The 21,763-nt window shown below is 40.1% G+C and overlaps 1 protein-coding gene and 1 long non-coding RNA gene across 2 annotated transcripts in view; one reads left to right on the plus strand and one right to left on the minus strand.

The window, feature by feature from the left end:
• The window catches only part of LOC114876958, a 131,013-nt gene that overhangs the window by 68,534 nt on the left and 40,716 nt on the right, over window positions 1–21,763 (minus strand). The gene's annotated exons all lie outside the window — the stretch shown is intronic.
• Window positions 1–21,763, plus strand: part of LOC114876957 (neuroligin-1-like) — a 99,444-nt gene that overhangs the window by 14,175 nt on the left and 63,506 nt on the right. The window contains exon 2 of the mRNA XM_029188957.2: window positions 12,354–12,516. The gene's annotated coding sequence lies outside the window, so the exon portion shown is untranslated. The remainder of the gene's footprint in view (window positions 1–12,353; window positions 12,517–21,763) is intronic.

The following is a 21,763-nucleotide window of genomic DNA, read 5'->3' on the forward strand; positions in this document are numbered from 1 at the left end:
AAATTGACAGGAAATAACCGCGGTTTCGCGCCGACAAATTGGCGCAGCGAATCCACGGGTTGCCTTGTCGAAACAATTTCCAAAGTGAAGGAAAAAAAGAACCACGGAATAAAAAAAAAAAACTATGAACTCCCGAGGGGTAGAAGAATTCGCAAGCCAGCACCCTCGTTGAAACCCGACCGGAAAAGAAAACACAGCGAGCGAAATGCAGCCCGGAAATGTTACAGCAGGAAGAAGCAACGAAACGAGGACAAAGGGGAAAAAATCAAACGGAAAATTGACACGGCCATACGCGACGAGGAAAAAGAATATTCCAAAAAACAGGGTGGGTGAAAAAAAAGAAAAAAAAAAACGAGAGAAAAGGAAGATGACCGCGGGTATAGTCCCCGCGAATGTTCGATCGAATATTCCTCTCTCGTCACGCGAAATGCCTGAATTAATGTTCGAACGTTCCCCCCTAGCGCGGTCCTTCCGTTTCATAGCCAGTTTCCGGGGCTCTCACGTGTCGGGGTGACAAAGGCTCTCGCGAGCTGCCGTTCTTCTCTTGCAGTCGAGCTTTCAATTACCCGGCAATTCCCGACGACGTCCGTTTAATTTCACCTCTCTCTACCGGGCTTTCTCCCGTCTTCCTTCCATTCTATCGTCGGCTCGCAAGACCACCTTTGCCTCTCTCTCTCTCTTTTACGCGAACCGGCAGCACAATGTTGAACGATAAATTTTCAAACATCAGCCTCAAGCCTCTCGTTCCTCCCTGAATTCCGCGTGTTTTTTGCCCTACGCTGCGCAGATTCGACGCGGCCATGCTACCGGTGTTTAGCAGTTGGCGGCTGTGCGGGTCTTTGCGAGAATACGGAAGGAAGATACGAAACTTCATGTACCAGGGGAAAGTAATTCGAAGAGCACACTGTGGTGAAGAGATTTCCGGTTTACGGGCGGAATTTTATCTTCATCGGTATTTTGGAAGTGGAGGGAAGATTCTTTGAGGGTTGTTAAGGGTGGAAGAGGGGATTTTGTATAGGGGTGCCGGCGTTTCGTCTCGGGAACCATCCACTAGAACTCGTCAGTGGTGCTGACATGGACGGTCCCTGCCTCAGACGCCTGGGTTGTATATTCTAAGATCTTATATATTTATCGACGAGGTCCGTGATGGAGCACTTGCGAGAAAGGTGGAGTTACACGCGCGACACCTTGCGGCCATCAGAAGAAGACCCAACCCTTCACAATTGTGAAAGAGACGCAAAGTTATTTATTTCGAGGAAAAGGGTAACTTTACGGTTATTAAATAATGCAAATGGTAATTGAGAAATTTGTCTTTCGGAAAGGAGCACAGTTTTTGGTATTTCGAACGGTGACTCGATAGGACAATCGGAAAACATAAATCCATCGAGCACATTTCCAGGAAATTTTGAATAACCAACGGGATGTAAACCGACGTTTATTGGGAAACTTTAGATTGATATTTTGCTGCCAGACGTTATAGGGCCGCCACGGGTTTCATGCATAATCAATGTAGCCAAGGTCTCGCCAACTTCCATGTTTGACTATACACGCTCTTATACTACTGTTTCTACTATTCAGTACGTTCATATGTAACTGCATTGTGTACTAAAAATATTTCTACCTTTATGTAACTTCTTTTCGTGTATTTAATTCACGTGAAAATTAATACTTGCAATTAGAAATTTTTATGAATGAAAAATGAGCAAGGTGATTCTGAAAATTGCAACTTCCACTAAACTAATTATACACTTAATTCGCAGTTTTATTAAATTTTAATAATCAGAGAACGAGAATCTTCGTCACCGTGAAAGGCCACAGAACAGGTTTCATAATTTAATTATCCACAGGAAATGATTCACAGTGCTTAGTTTCACCTTAACAGCACCAAACTCCATCCCATAACCGGGCCACAACTTCCACCACATTCTATACCGTTATTCCCCCAAGTGTCCCAATTATTTCGAACCTTCCAACCAGCTCTGAGAATTATTCAGAGCGCATAGAGAAGGCCGCTGTTCCTGGCCATTTTCTCAAAAACCGAGGAATATCCTGGACCATCATAAACTGAGGGTCCACACCGGTGTCCAGGACAAAAACATCGTCTGCCGGGAGGGGAACAATAAAACAGCCGCTCACCGAACACGGTCGCGTAGCTAAAATAATTCAACCATACGAAAGGGACTGAGAGAAGGGTGTGATATATTCGTAAATAAAGGGAACGCAGAGGTTTAACCTGGCTACACCGTAACCGTCCCCATAAATATTTCCCTTCGCGTGTGCATACCGAAATCCGTAACGACCATCGTTTTTCCGCGTGCCAACGTTTCTTGTTCTTACCCGAATTCCTCTAACGACGCGTTCGCGGGATGGAATGCTTAAATTTTCACGTGAAAATCTGCGGAAGATTTATATCCGAGGGTTGGAAAAACATTTCTAAACAGTCTATTTCCACTGTCCCAGTCGTCCAAATCCCACGGATTAAACAATCAAACGTTTAATTCCCTGCACGAATTCAAATCCAACCGTTCCACGGTGAAATATCCGGAAACAGTTCGGTCGAAGGGAAGAACAGGGTATCGCAGCAGGATTTACGTTCGGTGTCGCGAATATCTCGACACTGGGAATCTTCTTTATCGTCGTTGAAGCGACAAAACACACTGGCAGAGGACTAACAACGGAATCACCGAAGCTGTTCGGTCAGAGCATTCAAAATAAATTCGCTTTTACGACTCTGCTCAACCCTCGCCACGCATCGTCCTATCGATCCTCCCCTCTGTTCCCCTCGCGTTTTCCCTGTTCGCTCTGTGTTCCGTTTATCTCGACGAAACTGTGCCAAAGGCGAGCTTTGTGTTCCTCTGATTCCACAGGAGCATCGATACGACACGTCGCCTCGTTTTTTTCCCTCCTCCATTCTCATCACGACTGGCGGCCATCAACTCAAAAACAACTGGTTCCTTGAGCTGTTGTTATTCAGCTTGACGTGCCTTTCAAATGGCTGGATGACGATTTTTTTTTTTTTTTTCTATCAATGTCTACGATCGACTCGAGTGTATCGGAAATGGAAACGCTGATGATACGGTTTAGTTTTTCCTTCTGGAAAATCGTTTGCAGGGAATATTGCTCCCTGTCTGACCATTCGCGGGGTATTACTACTGAAATGATTTCTTTTATTTCCAAGCAACGTTCGGAAGATCCTTGTATATTCTACTTCAAATAAGAGTTGAAATAAGCAAACATCGTTGCTATTTCCATTTCAAATTCCATTATTTGGCATCAAATAAACCGATCGGAATGCGTACTTTTAACAACTATGATTGTTTTGCAACACCCTTGTGCCTATGCGGTGGTCGTTTGCATTACGACCTATCGAACAATCGATACATTGTTTACCGGGCGACCGAGGCACGGAAATGTTGGATTTGAATTTCTTTGAATAACGCGAGGGCAGAGTCGTTCGCGTTTCCCTCTTCCTTTCGCGCCGCTCCGCTCGGCCATTGTCGCGGTCGCCGGTGCCGCGGCACACATGTGGCCATTGTTTCCGGTTTATGGAAATGTCGTTCGACGATCCGCAGCCCCGTTAGCGGTCGTAAAATCGCGCGAAAACAACGCTTCTTTGTTTCGCTCAACGTCCGCGAACGACCAACGCGCGCGATGTCTGTTTCGACCCGTTTCTGACGCGTGAATTGCAAACTAAGGCATTCGTTGGAACGAATAAAAATACCTCGAACTCGCGGCAGATCCTTTCATAGAAATTCACTCAATTTTTTCGCCTCGCAACAGGACGTTTGGATGATGATGAAATATTTGGGAAAAATGTACAGAATGTAGATGCAAATGATAAAAATAGAAAAAAAAGAGAGATAGAAATGAAATCGTCGATTCGGGTTGAAACAAAATGAAATTTCCGGTTAACGAGACGGAATCTGGACGGACATTGACGTGAATCCACGAAATCCTGGAAATCGCGGCTCGATAAAACGAATCGACAGAAAGATTACGTTCTGGAAATGTGGAAATCCGACCTGGATATCTCCAACGCGATAATCGATACCAGAAACACGTCGAATAAACGGAAGCAAAGGAAAGTAGGTCGCGAACGTATCAATAACTCCGCAGCCACTTTAATTTGTGCAATTTGCGTATCGATGTCGAACTCGAGACACAATTTTCTATTCTCATCCCTACTTCGGCTGAGATTGCTTACGAAAATAGCGAAATAGTTCGACGAGACGTGATTCGGATTCTGATTTGAATTTCTTACAACGAAATATTAAAACCGGGTAAAGCAGAATTTCTGTGAACGCGATGAATAATAAAAATAACGAAATATTATTATGAATAATAGTTAATACAAATTTTTTATTACCAATAAATCACGCTATTGCTAATCTGTGCAAAGCTGGTATAATATACAAAATAAAAAAAAAGAAGAAATATAATAGTGTAATGATATAATACCAAGAAAATAATAATGCAAAATAAAACGAGTGCTGGAATTTTGGTGTTAGAGAGCAACTAATGCTTGCTGGAAATGATAAGACAAGATTAGTTAAAAATAACACAAGATGTTTAATTAAATTCTTTAATCATCACCGATTATGGCACAGGTCGCGGCACTGTTTCACGCTAAACGCTAAAGCAATGCAAAATAAATGTTCCCATAAGTTATCGACGAACGGAGGAAGGCGTTTTCTCTCTTTTTTTTTAAAGGTCGACTGGCAAACGATAAATTGTCCAATTCGCCTTTCTCGTATTGGCCGCTTGCAAAATATGAGCATCGACAATGCATTAGAGACGACATAAAAAAGATATATTCCGCGAGGGTATATCGATGGGGGTATGAGCCATTTTAAAATCATGAGCCAATCGTTTTGTCAAAATCACTGCGACTGTCAACGTAATTCGGTATGATTTAATAAATATTTTCGAAAGCTTTTAATAATTTCGTTCGACACCTGTCATTGATAATAATCCAATAATAAAATAAAAATACATTTTATACTAAACTGACATTAGAGAATTATTTTTCCGTTAATCGAATAAATGATTCTATGAAAATTTCTTGCGTATTCAAAGTTATACAGAAACCATAAACTGCACAAAATGAGCTTGCGTTTACCAGCTCTTTCTTTACAGTTTTTGCACCGTTCAGTCAACCCCTGAAGAGACGTTCTCGTCTCGGCACACACACTCTGCATAAAATAAGAAGGCTGATCGTGGCACAACCACTCGTGCAGCATTGCTTCTACTTATCTAGAAAATGTAAGTACAGTCTGCAAGTAACGACCAGAGAAAAACGGCGTATCGCTGAGAAAGACTTTTACTACACGAGAGAAGACGACGAGTATGGCAGGCGAATCTGTTGTAAGGAACCCTCTTAATGAATTCCTCTTTCTCGTTTCTTTTCGCGAGATAAAATGATTTTGAATCAGACGAAGAAGAGACTTAACGTTTCACTGGGAATATTGCAGTGAAAATGGCCCGAGACAATTAGTCAGAATTTTATAATTGAAATTTTTTCTCAATGTCTTGGTTAGTTTGATACAAAGGACATAAGGCGATAAGGATATTCGACGAGCGTGATAAGGAAGAGCTTATCCATCGTTCCGTTTTCAGTCGTCGGAAGACATCTGGACGACGGTAATGAGAAGATTAATTAAACGGGCCACTTAGAGTAAATTAGCGATCGCGATTATGAAAGTTTCGCAATGCAAATAACTACAGAAATCGGACTGGGATCCCGTAGCACGGTTTAAACTAAATCGAAAGAGAAACGCTCCCGTGGGATAAGACAGGTTGCATCCCTTTTCTTACCTCTGTTATCTTTGCACCTTTGTGATTAATTAATTAATCATCAATTTAGGGAGTCGACGAGTTTCAAAGAACACACTCGATGTTTCAATTAAATAAAGAATGTTGAAGATTATAAGCGAAGAGAATTAGCTGTGATTTAAGAGACACCTTTAATGGAACAAAGAAACAAAGACTAAAAACAAGTGTAGTAAAAAGAACCACTGAATCGAGTGGAAAGGAGACGTGAAAACGCAAACTGACCGGTAAAGTGTAGCCAAGAAGATTAAAACTCGAGTGAAAAGCTGGGAAGTAGCATCGAAGAGAAGTTCGCGTAAATAAGAAACGAGGGAGCGGAGAAACATTCAAAGAATCCAGGGAAAAGGGGAAAATATAAACCAGTCAGAAGGAAAGGTAAGATAAAAAAAGAAAAGGAAAGGAGGGTAGAAAAAAGCGGTCAAAGGGAAACGAAACACGAAGCATGTACGGTCGATCTGCGAAAGGAAAACGATGGAAAAGAAGACAGACGTGTTCCTCCAATGTTTCCCTTCGCTTGACACTTTCGGCACCCGTTGAAAGAGCTAGTTCAGGATAGGGAGGGGCTGCCAGGGAGAAGCTTCTCGCCGATGGCAACGTAGCGAGAAATTACGTTTCCGCAGCTGGCACCGCAGACATTCCTCCGGACTCGTTTCTCGCCTCCTCGTCTTTTAACGTTGCCGCAACGCGCTGACCCACAGGAATCCACCTACGCCCCGGGCGATCCACCATTCTCGCGTAGCTTCAATTGTGCACCGAGGAATTTTTCATTGCTACGTTCGTTACCAATTTATTTTCCACTTTTCGCGCAAATAACCGCGGCATATTTTGAAACAATCGCGATTGTAGGAAAGGGGAGAAAAAGGACAACAGACACCTTTCATATCGCAATTCGGAACTCCTAAATATTCTAACCGCATACCGGGCGACCACTAGCGAGAACGCTGTCGTCTCGCCGCCACCTAGCGGTCCGCGACCCGAACTAAACGCCTACACAATGAAAGATCCTACGACGATACAGAGGAGGATTGGTAATCCTGAAAGCAGGAAGGCAGGTCAGCGGGGGGCCATCGTTCAAGAAGGAAAGTGCCGTACGAGTGGAATTAATCAATGTTCTTGGAGACGGTCTCGCCGGGGGCCACTTTATTCTTCTCGCCACGGAAAAATTGCGCGAGCCGCAATTTGTCACCGGACGCCTGGCGAGCTTTTAAATTGCATCGAGATATTTCTTTGGGTAGTCAGCCGTGGCTTGGCTCGATTTTCATGCCAGACCGGTGACATTCTCGAAGCAGCAAATTATGCGATAGGCTGATTACGAGGATTAAAAATCGTTGACCGCGTGATTCCGGCTAGCGCCGGCCTTTAATTAAGTTTTAATGCGGCGAGCATCCTGTCCGCGTTGCAATTTGCGGCTCACACAGCTGCGACGATCGTTTCCCTCGTGTTGCTATCCCACAATCCAATGTAAACAGCGGCTTTTCGATCGACGTGGACGAGAAATCATTTTTCAGAGATCAAGCAGAAGCGAAGGAAAATGTTAAAATACTTCAGAGTGGGCTCTAAAATTTTATCAAAAATAAATGAAAATCACAGCAATTAGTAGAATGAGACTTATAAATGATCTGACAAGTAGCACGGAGTCAGTGAATAACGAGATAAATGAGTACAAGCCCGACAAGTACTCGGGCAAGTAGTATAAGTCAACGAATGGTCAGACAGATCAGCCCAGTACAATAAGGCCAGTAGATGATTAATTAATATAGCATCTGGCAACCATATGTGGTAAAAACGAGTGAAATAAGCAGATAGTTGGTCAGACAGGCAACATACATTTCCCAGTGTGGTCAGACAAGTAGCATTAACCACATGTGGTCAGACAACCAGAATGCAACAGACAAATTATAGCCAGCATGAAACTCAAATGAAACTCAAATATTTTCCACCAATAATTTGTCAAAATAAAACAGTCTAATCACCCTCTGTATAAGAGGAAGACGATCTCCAAGGGTGTCTAATGGCAATAATCACCGTTCCGTTAGCGAAAGGGGTTAAACAGCGGTAGGGTAAAGGGGTTGGAATAAGCGGAAGAGTATTATCGGAAAAGAGGTGGCGTCGCTTTATTACGCGTTGTCGAGGGGACCGGGTAAACGTATCCAGCGGCGTGTGCTCAAATATTTTGCCAGAGAACCGCTTCGAGGCCGACCTCGACCCTCTCTTCGGGTCTTCAGCGGCTGGTTACGACCCTAGTTACGCTGCATAATGCGGCCACGTGTATTTCCATCTACTACGAGTGGCTACGGCTGCGATCCCCGTGTCGACGGTGAAAAATTTGCATCGCGACATCCTCGACTTTCGACATTCACCCGACGAATACACCGAATTGGGTCATTCCGGCCGACAATGGGGATTTTCAACGAGGTAAAAGAGTGAAAAATGTGCCGTTTAAAGCGGATGAATATTTTTTTTTCTTTTTCGACAAGATGAATACGTATTTGTATACACGTGTAATATTCGAATCTGTATATCAGCTTTCTGCATCTGAATCTACATTTTGCTGTTTAAATAATACTTTCTTTTCGACTATTTTTAGACCGTATTTTAATGAAGCCTCGGAGAGGATCAATAGGGACCATTAATACTCTGAAATGAATGGAAACTTCTATATCGGATGCTATTATCACTTGACGATCGGGCTTTAAATGATCTTGTAATTGGAAGCTGATCATCCGTAAAATGCTGCAACTGGATTCCCTACCGAATGTTTCAGAAACCATCAATAACTCTGGATAAAATCTTGTATAAAAGACTACGTGTCTGATACTTATATGCTCCATCAATTTTTTTATCAATTTAATAAGTTGAAAATTAAAATTAAAATTAAAAGATCTGTCTACTAAAAATGTAAACTTCACTGGTATAAAACACTGGCAGTATCATTTCGAGTAATTTACTCGTTTTTACAGAGCCCCTTAGTTTCATCGTATCACTAATTATAAACTACAATCAATGTCCGTCGAGACGAAAGAACGATTAAACAAAATTAAAACGAAATTCGCGCATGAGAAAAATGTTCGTCATGTTTTTAATGTTTCATTTTGCCAGTGAAAGGTACTCGAAATTTCTCTGCGAGTTTTTCTCATGGAAAACAAAAACCGTGTCGAGTACGTCGGTCCCGGAAAAACACTATGTAACAATTAATTTCGTACTTCAACCACGATGAATATTTTATAAATTCTTGGATTCATCGATGTTGAGAAAAAAATCGAGAAACGATACTGTAATTAAGATATTACCGTCGACAGCTAGTGTTAAAAATATTTTGGTTGTTTCGGTTTTAAAAAAAGAACGTGGCCCCGGTTACAGTGCATAATGCGCACACGTACACACACAGAAAACGGAACTGGAAACGAGTACTGCGACTCTTCTTGTAATCTCGAGCGGGGATGAAGAGGGAGGGGAAATTTGCATCAAAAGACAATAGCGATGCTAGAAGTTCCCGTGTACTTTCCGTTTGCGTACACGTAACCCGTATGAAAAGTAGGCCGGCCAGCAAAAATGAAAAGTTCCTTTGTCATTTAAATACGATCGTTTCCGGTTCCTTTTTCGGACACCGGCTCGGTCGAAGGAAATCACCAGGATTTTCATGATTTTCACAATTCCGCGTCACTATCAAACCTTTTCTTTTAGCACACAGTGGAACAAATTTGCCAGAAATTATTTTAAATTATAGAAATTAATTTTTATGTGAAAATTATGATTCATATAGCGCGTGATTCGAAGGACAGGCTGTTTGAAAATTGAATTTTAATTGCATTGTACAATCAATATCCAGTGCCAATAAAATCAATCAAAAATAAATGTAAAATTAAATTCTACTTTTACATACACAGCCATTTAATCAAATTTAGCAGACACAAACAAATAATTGAATTACCCTTCTAATGCTGTTCAATTTTGCATTTTATACTGAATGTTTCATAATATAAAAAATATTTAAAGATATAGATTTGCAGTGGTTGATCAAATTATTAGAGCCACTCGTATAAATTGATGACTACATAAAAATCATTAATTCTTGAATGAAAACCTAGTTAAACAGAGTTTTTGTTATTTCTTTACGATGTATTGATGCTTGTAAAATTATGATACACAGTTGAAAAAAGTGGTCTGGAAATTCTTCGGACCCCATCGAAAATTTATGGAAACATTACTTATTAATAAATGTAAATTGATTGAACGTTTGATAAAAGTATGGGCCAGAAATAAAGCAATCAAAATGAATTGCTTAATTATTATTGCTTTGTATATTATTAATGGAAAATTATTAATTAAAAGTTATTCAATATAAAATATCATGGCTCTAATAATTTGATCACCCACTGTAAGTCTTAACATACCAACCTTTATCAACATTTTGTTTATTTAATTCGAACAGGGTGATATTTGACCGCGCTATTAGCAATTTAGCCTCTGCATTAGATAAATATAATTATTCGTGCTCAGTGAACCGTCTTGTTCAGAAGGTTAGCCAATTTATTCGAGCCAGTCTCTCATGAAATTTACGCATTCGCGTTTGCTCGAGCGTTAAAACCGCCAGGCCTTGATTTATTCTCCTATTTTCTTGAAATTTTTCTCTTTATCCGCTGCTTGTTCCGGTTCGCGTTACCCGTAATCCTGCGCTTCCTTTCCCTCGAGGATAATTAAGTTTGTCCGTAAACAACAACCGTATATACGGTAACACAAACAAAGAAGCGTCAATAATTATACTGACCATAGCGCAAAATATCTGCAGTAATTTACTACGCGTTCCTTTAACCACACGGAGGATGAAAAAAAAAATTAAAAAATAAAATTTACTACCCCTCTTTGTTCCTTTCCAACGATCCTTTTTAAAGGAAGGTAATTAATTTTCGAATTTAATATAATTATAATTCACTCCGCGAATGGAACAAATAAATCAGAGTAAATAGAAATTTCGGGATCGAAATTGAGATCTCTGAAAAGCAATATGGAGAAGCAATAAACCCCCGTATTTACGATCACTCTTCATCATTTTTAACGTCAATATTAAATAAATTTCCAAACGTTTTACGAGCGGGTATACCTACTTCGAGATACATCACGATTATCTCGTGTGTCAGATAGTTCGAGGAGGTACACGTTTCTACCCCTGAATCTACCTTCTCTCTGGCCAGAAGGGAAATTAAATGTCGATGGGAATGCCGATTTAGTTGAAGGAATGTTTCCACGTATACGAAACCGTGTGCTCCGAAGAAGATAACTAAAATTCAACGTTTATTCCAAGGCGATCGTTCGATTCGAAAAGTTTCGACGCTCATTTCCGATCGCTCAGGAAATGTTCGCCGACCATCGTTGGAGGCTGCTTCTGAAGTGTAAAAAGCAGGTTGAAATAAATTTTGAAATTTGTTGATTTTCCATCGAATAGAAAATATTTTTCTATTTTCTAATCTTCGAATCATCCATCTTAAAAATGAATATACTTTCGTTACCTTTGATGGTCAATGATGAAGGCGTTAAAAAGAAATGAATAACGAAAATAATGGCCAGCCAATCGTACATTTTATCGGCCACAAAGGCAACAGAGAGTGAATTAAAGAAACGCTGATTTAGCGACCGGCCAGCCGCTGGTCCATTAGCAAAAATTAGCATACGCTTCTGTGAGGCTCGTTATCACGAGCAATGGTACGGAAGCTGGAATTATTTTCTCTAATCCAATTAGAGGAACGATAAAAGCTCACGCCCTACTTGCTACCCGAAGGGAGGCTAGAGGGTTGAAACGTTGGGCCGGGTCGGTTTGCAATCGGTCTTCATTAACTGAACGAACTCTTCTTCGAGCTTAGTTGAAATTAAGCTCGTGTGCTCGCGTTAATCGCATGATAACGAATCGCTTTGCGAACGGGATTGCTGCTTGCCTGACCAATATCCGGTCAACGGGCCAACGGAAATCGTCCACGGGAAACAGCCTTTGTTCCCACTTTTGCCAATTATCCGGCGATTAACAAGAAGGTAGTTTGCGCTAATTGCAATTTGAAAATTACCAATGCTCTCAAATATAATTTTATAAAAAGGAAAAAATAAATAAATTCACCAAAATGTCAAAGGGAAGAATGCTGTAGACTAGAATAGCCGCAGTTTGACTAGGGGTGGATATAAACGAAGAAAGAAATTCCAAGCACGAGCAGCGTCGTCCCACGAAAACCGTGGGCCTGGAACGACTGGTAATTTCATAAAGTAGTTAGCCTCGACACGGCTTCCACGACTGAATATTTTCTTAGGGGTAGAAGAGGGATCGTAGGGTGCGCGGTCGTTCAAGGAAGCCGAGCTTTTTTTTCCCCCCAGCAACCGATAAAACAAGACGAGGAGAGAACTCGTAAGTAAGTCGTAGAGAGTTGGCTGGAAAATGCAAATGCAATTAAGTCGCGACAACCCCTTCTCTTCACCCCTCGACGTTTACAACAGCTTCCTCGACATTTTTACTGATTCTTTTGCCTTTGCTCTACTTGCAGGTACTCTATCTCGTGGATCTAGCCGGTAGATTGTGGACTTGTTGAATTGAAGCGAGGAAACGAAGCGGCAATCAAACGAAAGGGGTGAATTGGATGCCAGATCCCTCGGGGTGATTTGTTTCGCGATTTCGACTTTCCCACGGGATCGTGAATCGGATGCCGGGTAAGCTGATTTTTCAACTAATTTATATTGCCTTTTGTGTAAAAATCAACCCCTGAAATTAAGAGCCACGATCATTATGTTGTTGACCCGAATTGCAGGGAAACCATCAACGAACCAAAGCACTCTTACTCGGAAAATTAGCTGTAAAATCCAGAAAAGTAGCTATAACCTGGTGTTAACGATCCTACCGATGCTTTTCCTTTGGAAATTTATTCCGGCGACATCGAGCGTTGAACAATGCAAACGCAATTAACCCGCGACACTCTCCGCGTTGTTTACTGCAACGTTAACGGCTTGCTAAATGTCTGCTTGTTTTTATTGTTACCAATAAAAACTTGCCTCGTCTAGCACTTCATTTATACTGGCGCCATGAATTCTTACATCTTTATTAAATTTCAGACGATCACATTAAATAAAAGTTCGAATTTGTTCGATAATGAACTTGATATCAAAAGAATAAAATTTACACGAATTAACTTTTTTTTTCTAATATTCAAACTGATATACTATGCTTATTTTTTGCTATGTAACACTTTTTATAAAGAGTTTTATAAAATAATCTCTAGACACGATAACAATTTCTTTTTCTTTTTTCTTGAAGGAAAATTTCATTTGTAATTTTATTCCTGGCGAAAAGATTGACCATGAACATCCATCAATCTTTCAGCAAACTACAGACAGCTCTGTAAATCGAAATGTAACTCTGTTTTTCAAATTCCAATCTAATCTGTCAATATCGAGAGGAACGGTTGTCTGGAGAAATTGCCGCGGAAATCTTTGATTTTTCATCTTCGCGCATTTTCCTCCTCCCGTTCCATCAGACGCACAGAGCCGATTCTCTGCATTCCGAGCATGGATTTCAATTACAACGCCTTTTCCGTGACATAATCTTCAGGAGTTGGAGAAAAAAGAAAAGCTACCGGAAGCCATCGCTTACTGTCGGCTATCCGCGACGATTTCACATCCTGAATACTTAAAAGGAGTCGCGAACCCTCTTTGAATTGTAAAGCGATATCGCTTTCTCTCTGACCTCCACGAATTTCTTCCCTCCTCGCTTTCTTCTCTTCAACATCTTAGCTTGGATTTAATAGTCCACTTGGTACGGACGATACAACCCTGGAATTCTTTTTTTCTGGATCGAGGAATATATTGAAACGAAATACAGTAAAATTTCTCTAGTTGTCCGTAAGCTGAGAAACGAAAATGGATAATGTGGGAAGAATGTGGGCTTTTGATTTCCGGCGACAAGTCATAAAAGAGAAGGACAGTACGAGAGCCGTAACAGCCGAGAAATTTATTTATTTATCTTTCTTAATTTTTAGATTTTTCTGGATGCAAATTGTTTCAACGTATTGGTACAATTTTTCTGATTAAAATGAGACCAAACATGACATAATTTGGAATATATGGACGAAATTTCTTAGAGCAATAAATAATATTAATCTAAAAAAAAATGAAAACATTAATTTAAAATTTTTTTTTAGTCAAGTTTTTAATGTTCAAAAATTGAATTGTTCACTGAAGAAACTTAAATGATAGGTTTTAGGAAGAAATCAGTAGGAAATTGTTGAGGAAACACGGTAAGTTGATTTTAAAAACATATAATGGAGAATTGAAATTCAAGTACGAAATAATTTTAATGAAGGATTTTTCTATATTATTTTAATTATTACCGAGAGTCGCCATACGGTTAACTTAAACTCTGGACGAGTCCATTTTCGAATTGCCCCCCTTAACAATCAAATTGCCCCCCACGTTGGGAAACACTGGATTAAAGAGATTTTACTATAAAGGTATTGAAATATACAACAGGTACAAAATTATTTTAATTTAAATATTGCAAAGTGGCAAACACTGTTGATAATTGGGTATCGAACCATTGATAATCATCGATATTTTTCCACTTTCAACATTTGAAAAAGAAATTTCGTTCGGTCGGAGGAGCCGGATGGTTGGCTCGATCGGTGAACTTCATAAACTATGCGAAGTCTCGTCACGTCTGAGAAAGGCGGATAATTCAAGAAATTCCGGAGGTATCGGGCCTCGGGCAAGCCAAGAGTATGGCAATAACCGCAATATGGCCGCGAAACCGTGAAATACGGGAAGCAGTTCGCTGTGAATTTCGGTACCATCTGTTTTTCGCCTGGTCCTAGCTGCGGTAATACCTGGACCAGTCGATTTTATGCTACCCGTGGCTTTTCTTCCCTATTGTCAGGGGTGAGATATTGTTTCCAAAAGATCGATGCTCTTCCTCGACTGCTTTATGAGCTACGGTGCTCCATCTCCCAGCTGAATTCCTCCAAAAAAAACCTCCACCTCCAATTTAAAATTTATTTTTCTTTTTCCACAATTTTCCCGTCTTTCCATATTTCCAAAATAATATTACAACCGAAGGAAAATTTGAATTCTGATATTCCCAAAATTTGTAGCACACTTTTGGTCAGGGTATTACTCGGAAAATATACGAGTCTAATGTGTATACCATTTCATTCGTTAACAGTTTGACACACGAACGTACGAATAATTTAGCGTGGTGAATTTTCGAGAAAACTCAACAAGTTTCGTTGGCAACAAGAACAACGGGAGGTCGGTTGTCGCGAGGCGGATACACGGGAACGCCTTGCATTAACGGAAATTCCAATTTAATACGCAGCTCTCGAGGCCGGTTACCGGAGTAATTTCAATTTAACTTTTTAATTGTAAGTCGACGCGGAGAGATAGGTCGCGGCGAGCTTATACATTTTGTTGCCCGCGGCTGCCGGGCCGTCGTCCTGTAATTTACCGCGAACCAAATTTAATACTGGAAAGCCATCTGTTCGTGATTTCAGCCTGGCCAGCGCCCGAGCAGAGACCCCGTTATGTCGTCGTTATTCGCCGTGGAACACCGGTTCGTTGGAAATTTGAAAAATTTTAATCTTCTAAAGCAACCTTCCCTCCTCTTGCGACCACACAAATCCATAGGAAAAAGCTTAACAAAATACCCCTTATTTTTCGTTTTCATTATACCACCCGGTTGCTCGGCTGCTTCGTTCGACAGACTCGTTAAACAGAATCAATTAGAAGAATTTAATTAAAATCTTTACAAATTGTCCATTATATTGTAAATTTGGAAACTGACGTCATCACCCACGAATTTATTTTTTTATTTTTCCATAAATTAAGAGAGAGTACATTTTTTGCGGTACAGAAAATGTACAAAAGAATATGTAATTTTATAATTGCAACGCTTTTATAATACCCTAGGGACACGCACGAAAAAACGCTCTCGGAATAATGTTACGCAGCAAAGCCGGCTACCGTTTGTTCGCGTAAAAATATTGCTTTTCGCAACCTTGTTACACATTTGCAACTATGTTCTCTCCTAGCTGTACACTTCCGGCGATGAAACGACACGTTGCAACGATGAAACAGAAATTCTCTCCCTTGTCAACTGTAACCTTTACACGTGTATCGGTTTCGTTGGGAAGCCTTTTTACTGTGAGGCGAAAGATATTTTTATTTTTATGAAAAATTGAAACGTCGAGTATTAGGGAAAATAGAAAACGACGATAAGACGTGAAAACGATCGTTCCCGTTCATGATCCTCGAGGAAGTAAAGTGGCCACTGTTTCAACATTTGCCGAGAGATCGGTGCTGTTGAATAAATAGCAGCTCGACACAGTGCCTAAGTGCGCTCGTGTTTTATCTACATCTGCCATTCAGTTGGTTAAGCGGTTCTCGCATTCGAAATAGAAGAAGAGGAGTACAGAGAAAGGGAGCACACCCTTCACCGTTCGTATGTGTATATACACGTGTGCGCTGGCTTGAATCAGCCACGATCAGAATCGAGTCTGAAGGCGTACCCGTGTGGTAACGCTCTGTTGTTTACAAGGTTAATTGCGTACCTTGTGCGTAAATGTTTGTACGGCAGCGTACTGGCATCAGCTGTTTTAACACTGAACGATTAGAATGGTTGGAATGCTTCGAATTTCGATTAACCAGTGTCATAGAAATTTTTGCATTTTTTAAACCAGCAAATTATTAACACGTTGAACGCCATGGGGAACACAGGTGACACGTCTGAATAATTAAAAAAAAACGATGGAAAAACATTATTTTAAGTAATATTGCTATGGTACAAATAAAAGCTTGAAATTTGAAAATTAATTATTACTATTCTTAGTAATTAGAACTTAATACGTCCCATAAAAATGCTCAATTTCACTGTGGCGTTCAACGTGTTAAATAAAAAAAAAAAAAATTAAGAAATAATTATACTAAAATAATACATTTTCATTTTTCCAAGTGTGAAATATTTGAAGGGGTCTCAATATTTTATCAGAAAGAGAAGAAACAATACTAAGATGATATATTCGATATTTTCTAGAACTGTAGGGACTCTCTCTCCCTTTACAGTGCAAATACTTCACTCTCTGTATTTAAAGTGCTTCGTTGTCTGAGTTTGTTTAAAAAATCAGAAATCGAAAGTGGAATATTTTCTCTTCCTCAAGATGGAAAACATCTTCCAATGAAAATAACGTATGAATTATTCCTTCCATTTACGAGTGCGAATCCTTTGCTTTATGCATTCAAAGTATCCTTTTTTCATAGGAAAAAAGTCAAAGGCAAATTTTCAATATTTTCTTTCCGTATAGAAGAGAATAATTCTTGTACTAATAAAAACAAAAGAAATAAAAGGGCAGGAATGTGTTTTAATCAGAAATACAGCTGGGTCAAGATGTTCCAGGGGGACGAAGTTTTACGCTCGAGGAGGGAGAAGGCTCAGAGATGAGAGGCTGGAAATTGGGAAACGTCAATGGTGTTTGATTTTCGACGGTGACGATAGTCGTGGACGGGAAGCTGGTTTTCCGTCAAGTGGCAGAGATAAAAGTAAAATTGCTCCTGGAATTTTTATATCCGTTGCTATCGCTTTCTTTATATCGGCCATCAAACTTTAACGACTCTATAGTATACGATAAGGACATTATTCGAGTGTTAAAATTGGTACTTCCTCGCGACAATTTATGGCAGGCATTGTTTCATTAAACAGAGAGTAACGTTATTGTTCTGCATTATGGGCCGATTTACGATTTCCGTCGTTTCGATCCATTCAATTCGAACAATTTATTCTATAATCAAATCACTCTACGAATTACTAGTTACCAATTATTGGAAACGTGAAATTAATTAGTTAAAGAAACAAGTAACGTTAGATTTTCGCTGAAACTTTTCTAAGTCTCAATTTTTGGAAAATGTAATAAAATTGCAATATGGGTACTTTGGGGCAGGTGTAATAGAAATTTTAGCGAGTTGAAACCACTGTCCATTAGAATATAGTTAATGCAGCACAGAGTTGAAAGTAGGATATGACGTGACCCAAGTCCACTCAAAATTTTACGTCCATGATTTAATTCAATCTTGCGTTACAACGAATCTCGTGACCAAAATATCGTCCAAAGTTCCATTCGTTTTATTTATTGAAAAATCAATTATTACACCATTTTGAAATTCAAATATCAACTATTCCGATAATTAATAATCGGAGCATCAATAGATCTGTGAAAATTCACAGTGAACGCGTTAATATCGCTTTAAAATGTTTGCGAAAGAATTTTCCGAAACGCGAAAATCAAACTGAATGGAAATGAATTCGGATTGAATTGAGCGGCTATGCAGAATCGACGGGAAGGGCAGCTGGTGGCCCAGACATAACCGGAAGTCAAACATGCAAAATCCATCCGGGCACGTGTGCCGTGTACAAACCGTGTCCCTGCAAAGCAAACTTCGCGATACGTGCTTTCCTAATGCGTGTAACGAGGCCCAAAGTATACTCGAGGAGGACCGGCTTGATCTAACCGGAAGTTCGGCTTATCTTCCAGCCAGAGTGAATTGATACACGGTTGAGTGCGTGACAGAAATTGTATAGCTTAATTTATCTGTTTCATTTCAATAATGTTTAATATGGAATTTTTCGTAGGCGGAGTCTGAGCTATCGTTGACTTTTACTACTTGGACAATTGCTGATTCGCACTACTATTGATACCAATACTAATATTAATAATATTGAAATGTTATATAATTTAAAAAACTGACGGAACGACAAGCACCCTTTTCCTAAAAATATTTTGTGTCTCTTCCAGAAGAACAATAGAGAGAAATGGAAAAAAAACCGGGCAGGTAAACTGTGAATAGTTCGTTTTCCAGTGACCATTTTTTCGATGCCAACGAAATTCCTGATCTGACCAGTATACTACCTTCACAAAAAAAGAGGAAAAAATGTTGAAAATTTACGAGCAAAAATCAGTGGAATTCAAATTAGATGATAGTCGAAAAGTTCTTTTAATGCAATTATCTTGGCACTTGGTAGAACTTCAGCCATTTCGACGGTTTAATAGGTTGATTCCCGATATCGATTACCCTCCGATACCAGTTTCCCTAGACGTAGCTTTTATCAGCGTTAAAATATCGCACTTTGCAAACAGAGAAATTCATTAGAGGTATGTGATCTCAGCGAAAGGAATTGTTTTATTCGCGAAATTCACTTCCCGGAATTGCTCTGTTACTCGGAAGAGTAAATTTGATATTTTAGAAAATAATGAACTCTACTGAAATCGCTTTGAATTACTTTGCGAAACACCCGATATTCCAGAAATTGGAAACTTTCCTTAATTCAACTGAAAGTATAAGTCAATTTCTTTTCCACGATACGAACGATAATGGAATTGTAATTGCCGACGATTATTTCTAGAGCAATGCAAACTCCTCCACTTCGTTAAGCCGGCACGCAATTTGTCGTTGAAAGAAAGCACGAGTGTCTCCCTCTATTTCACCCCCCTTTTCACCGGAACGTTGTAAAGAAGTTCGAGAATACAGCGTGGGGATACACGAGAAAGTTCATAACTCTTATCCCAGCGAGCGTCATAATACTTCCAACTGTTTAAGAATCCTCCTTCGCGTGGCCAGGTACAAGGAAAGTTTCAGACAAGATTCCCAGTTACTGGCGAGTCAATTACACCCGGGATCCTGTTGAAAATTTGTCGATATTTTTCAGTTTAAACACGAACAGGGTAAGATGCTTCTTACTGGCGCAGTAGAGAAACCAATGCTTTGTCAGACAATTATTTTACTTCTTTAATTGAATTACAGTGGGTGATCAAATTATTAGAGCCACTAATGAAAAAAGGGTTTTTCGTGTTTGTGTAGAAATAGAGCCACAATTTTAAGGTTTTTAATAGCAATAATAATTAAACAATTCATTTTGATTGCTTTATTTCTGGCCCATACTTCTATCAAACGTTCAATCAAGTAACATTTATTACTAATAATAAATATTTCCACAAATTTTGATATCATAATTTTACAAGCATCAATAGATCATAAAAAAATAATAAAAATTCTGTTTAACTCGGTTTTCATTTAAGAATTAATCATTTTTATGTAAAATCATCAATTTATACGAGTTGCTCTAATAATTTGATCACCCACTGTAAATTTTCCACCCCAACTTTTTAATTTTTAATTTAATGGCCCTGAATTAATCCTACTCAAACGTTTCAATAACCCTTTTCCTTTCAATCACATTAAATTTATGATCCCGACGGGGATCAATCTCCCGAAAAAAGATCCTTTTCCTTTCATTCGTCAACTCGGATCATTAAAGATCACGGTAGACAATGGTGTTGGCAAAGGGCAGGGGAAAACAGGGGGACGACGAATTCGAGAGAGATCTGCTTTCGAGCTTATTGGGAATTAAGCCGCTTAAACGCCTCCGCTCGGAAGGAACGGAGTAGGAGCCGGCTGGAAAATACGCTCTCTTTGCAAGACACGTCGTGAAACGCGAGAATTATTCAACGGCTCGAGCCTCGTCTGCTTTTCCCCTATTTCTTCCCGCCGATATTGACATTTTCCCGCGGCGACGCGTCGCGACGCGTTTTCTTTTGCATCCGAGTCGCTCGACCGCGTTAATCTGCGTGAAATCGAGTGGATTCAAAGGAGAAACCTACCCCGTTTAATTTCTCGCTTACCGACGATTCCTCGATTTTTCGCCTTTGATCATCCTCCTTTCAACCTTTGAACTGGGCGCATAAAAAATGAAAATTAACAAATTCTCTTTAATCGACGCCTACAATTTAACCCATATCATTCCGTTGCTGTAACGACGATAAATCCTAGCGATCCTATCGGAGAAGCAAGCAAAAAGGAGGCAAGGATCGATCGAGCAGGCAATGGAACGCAGTTCACGGAATTAATTCGAAGAAAGTACGGTTCGAAGTGTCACGTTTCGAATATCGATTACAGAGCGGCGTTCCGCAGAGATAAGGGGGTCCATCGAGAAATAATATTAATCCCGTTGCGATGCATTATTCATAAGACGATACACGCTCGAAATAGCCTGTCGGTTTATCCGTGCGGTCGCGTAACGCACGCGGGTACCGCGAAGAAAAACGAGGAACAAAGGGTGTCACGAATCGAGGAGCGGGGGCGGTTGGGTGCGTCACGTAACGCGAGCCGAGTTTCGAGAGTTTTAACTCGATCGTGACGGGTGCTGATGGATCAGATAAGTTGGCTTCGCGATTTATTTAACCTGCCTCGCCAGGCGGGTTGGAAACGCGGCGTCGAATTAGGTATTCGACGAGGGTGACTCGCGGAACGAGCACCCCGCTATTCATTCTACCACGCGCGAGCACGAAAAAAGAAACGCTTGTAAAGTACGTCGCCGCGAACAGATTTATTATATAAGAAAACTTCGTCGTTCGCCCCCTTTTATTTCGTTGTTGCCGTTGCCCGCGAGTGCATGTCGTGCTCGAAACGAGCGACCCCGGTGAAAAGAAAAAGAGAACATAAGAAACCGTCTCGGGTCTGAACGCGAGATCGTGCACCGTTGAAAACGAACCTCCTAGAGGGGAACGATTCGCATTAATCATTGTTAAAATCGCGATACGTTGAGGGATTAATAGCTCGATGGATCATCGACTGAATAGGTTCCTTCGTGGTTCATTTTATAAATGTAATTAGTAAAATATTTTCAAAGAATATCCAAGTACACAAATTTGTAATATTTTAAAGAATATCAAAAACACGAATCTGCAGAGAAATTGCAAGGAAGAGATAACAGAAATTTGACCAGTCCATTTTATAAACTTGATAAGCAACGATCGTTCGCCCAAACGTGGTTGGAATAAAATTCAGTCGAATCTGGTCTGGTTAAAAAAAGGGAATAAGATAAACGTTACGGAAAAGGTCGTTGATGCAGATATAAAAACGAAGG

This window comes from Osmia bicornis, chromosome 7 (assembly GCF_907164935.1).
Source record: "Osmia bicornis bicornis chromosome 7, iOsmBic2.1, whole genome shotgun sequence".
Taxonomy (NCBI): domain Eukaryota; kingdom Metazoa; phylum Arthropoda; class Insecta; order Hymenoptera; family Megachilidae; genus Osmia; species Osmia bicornis.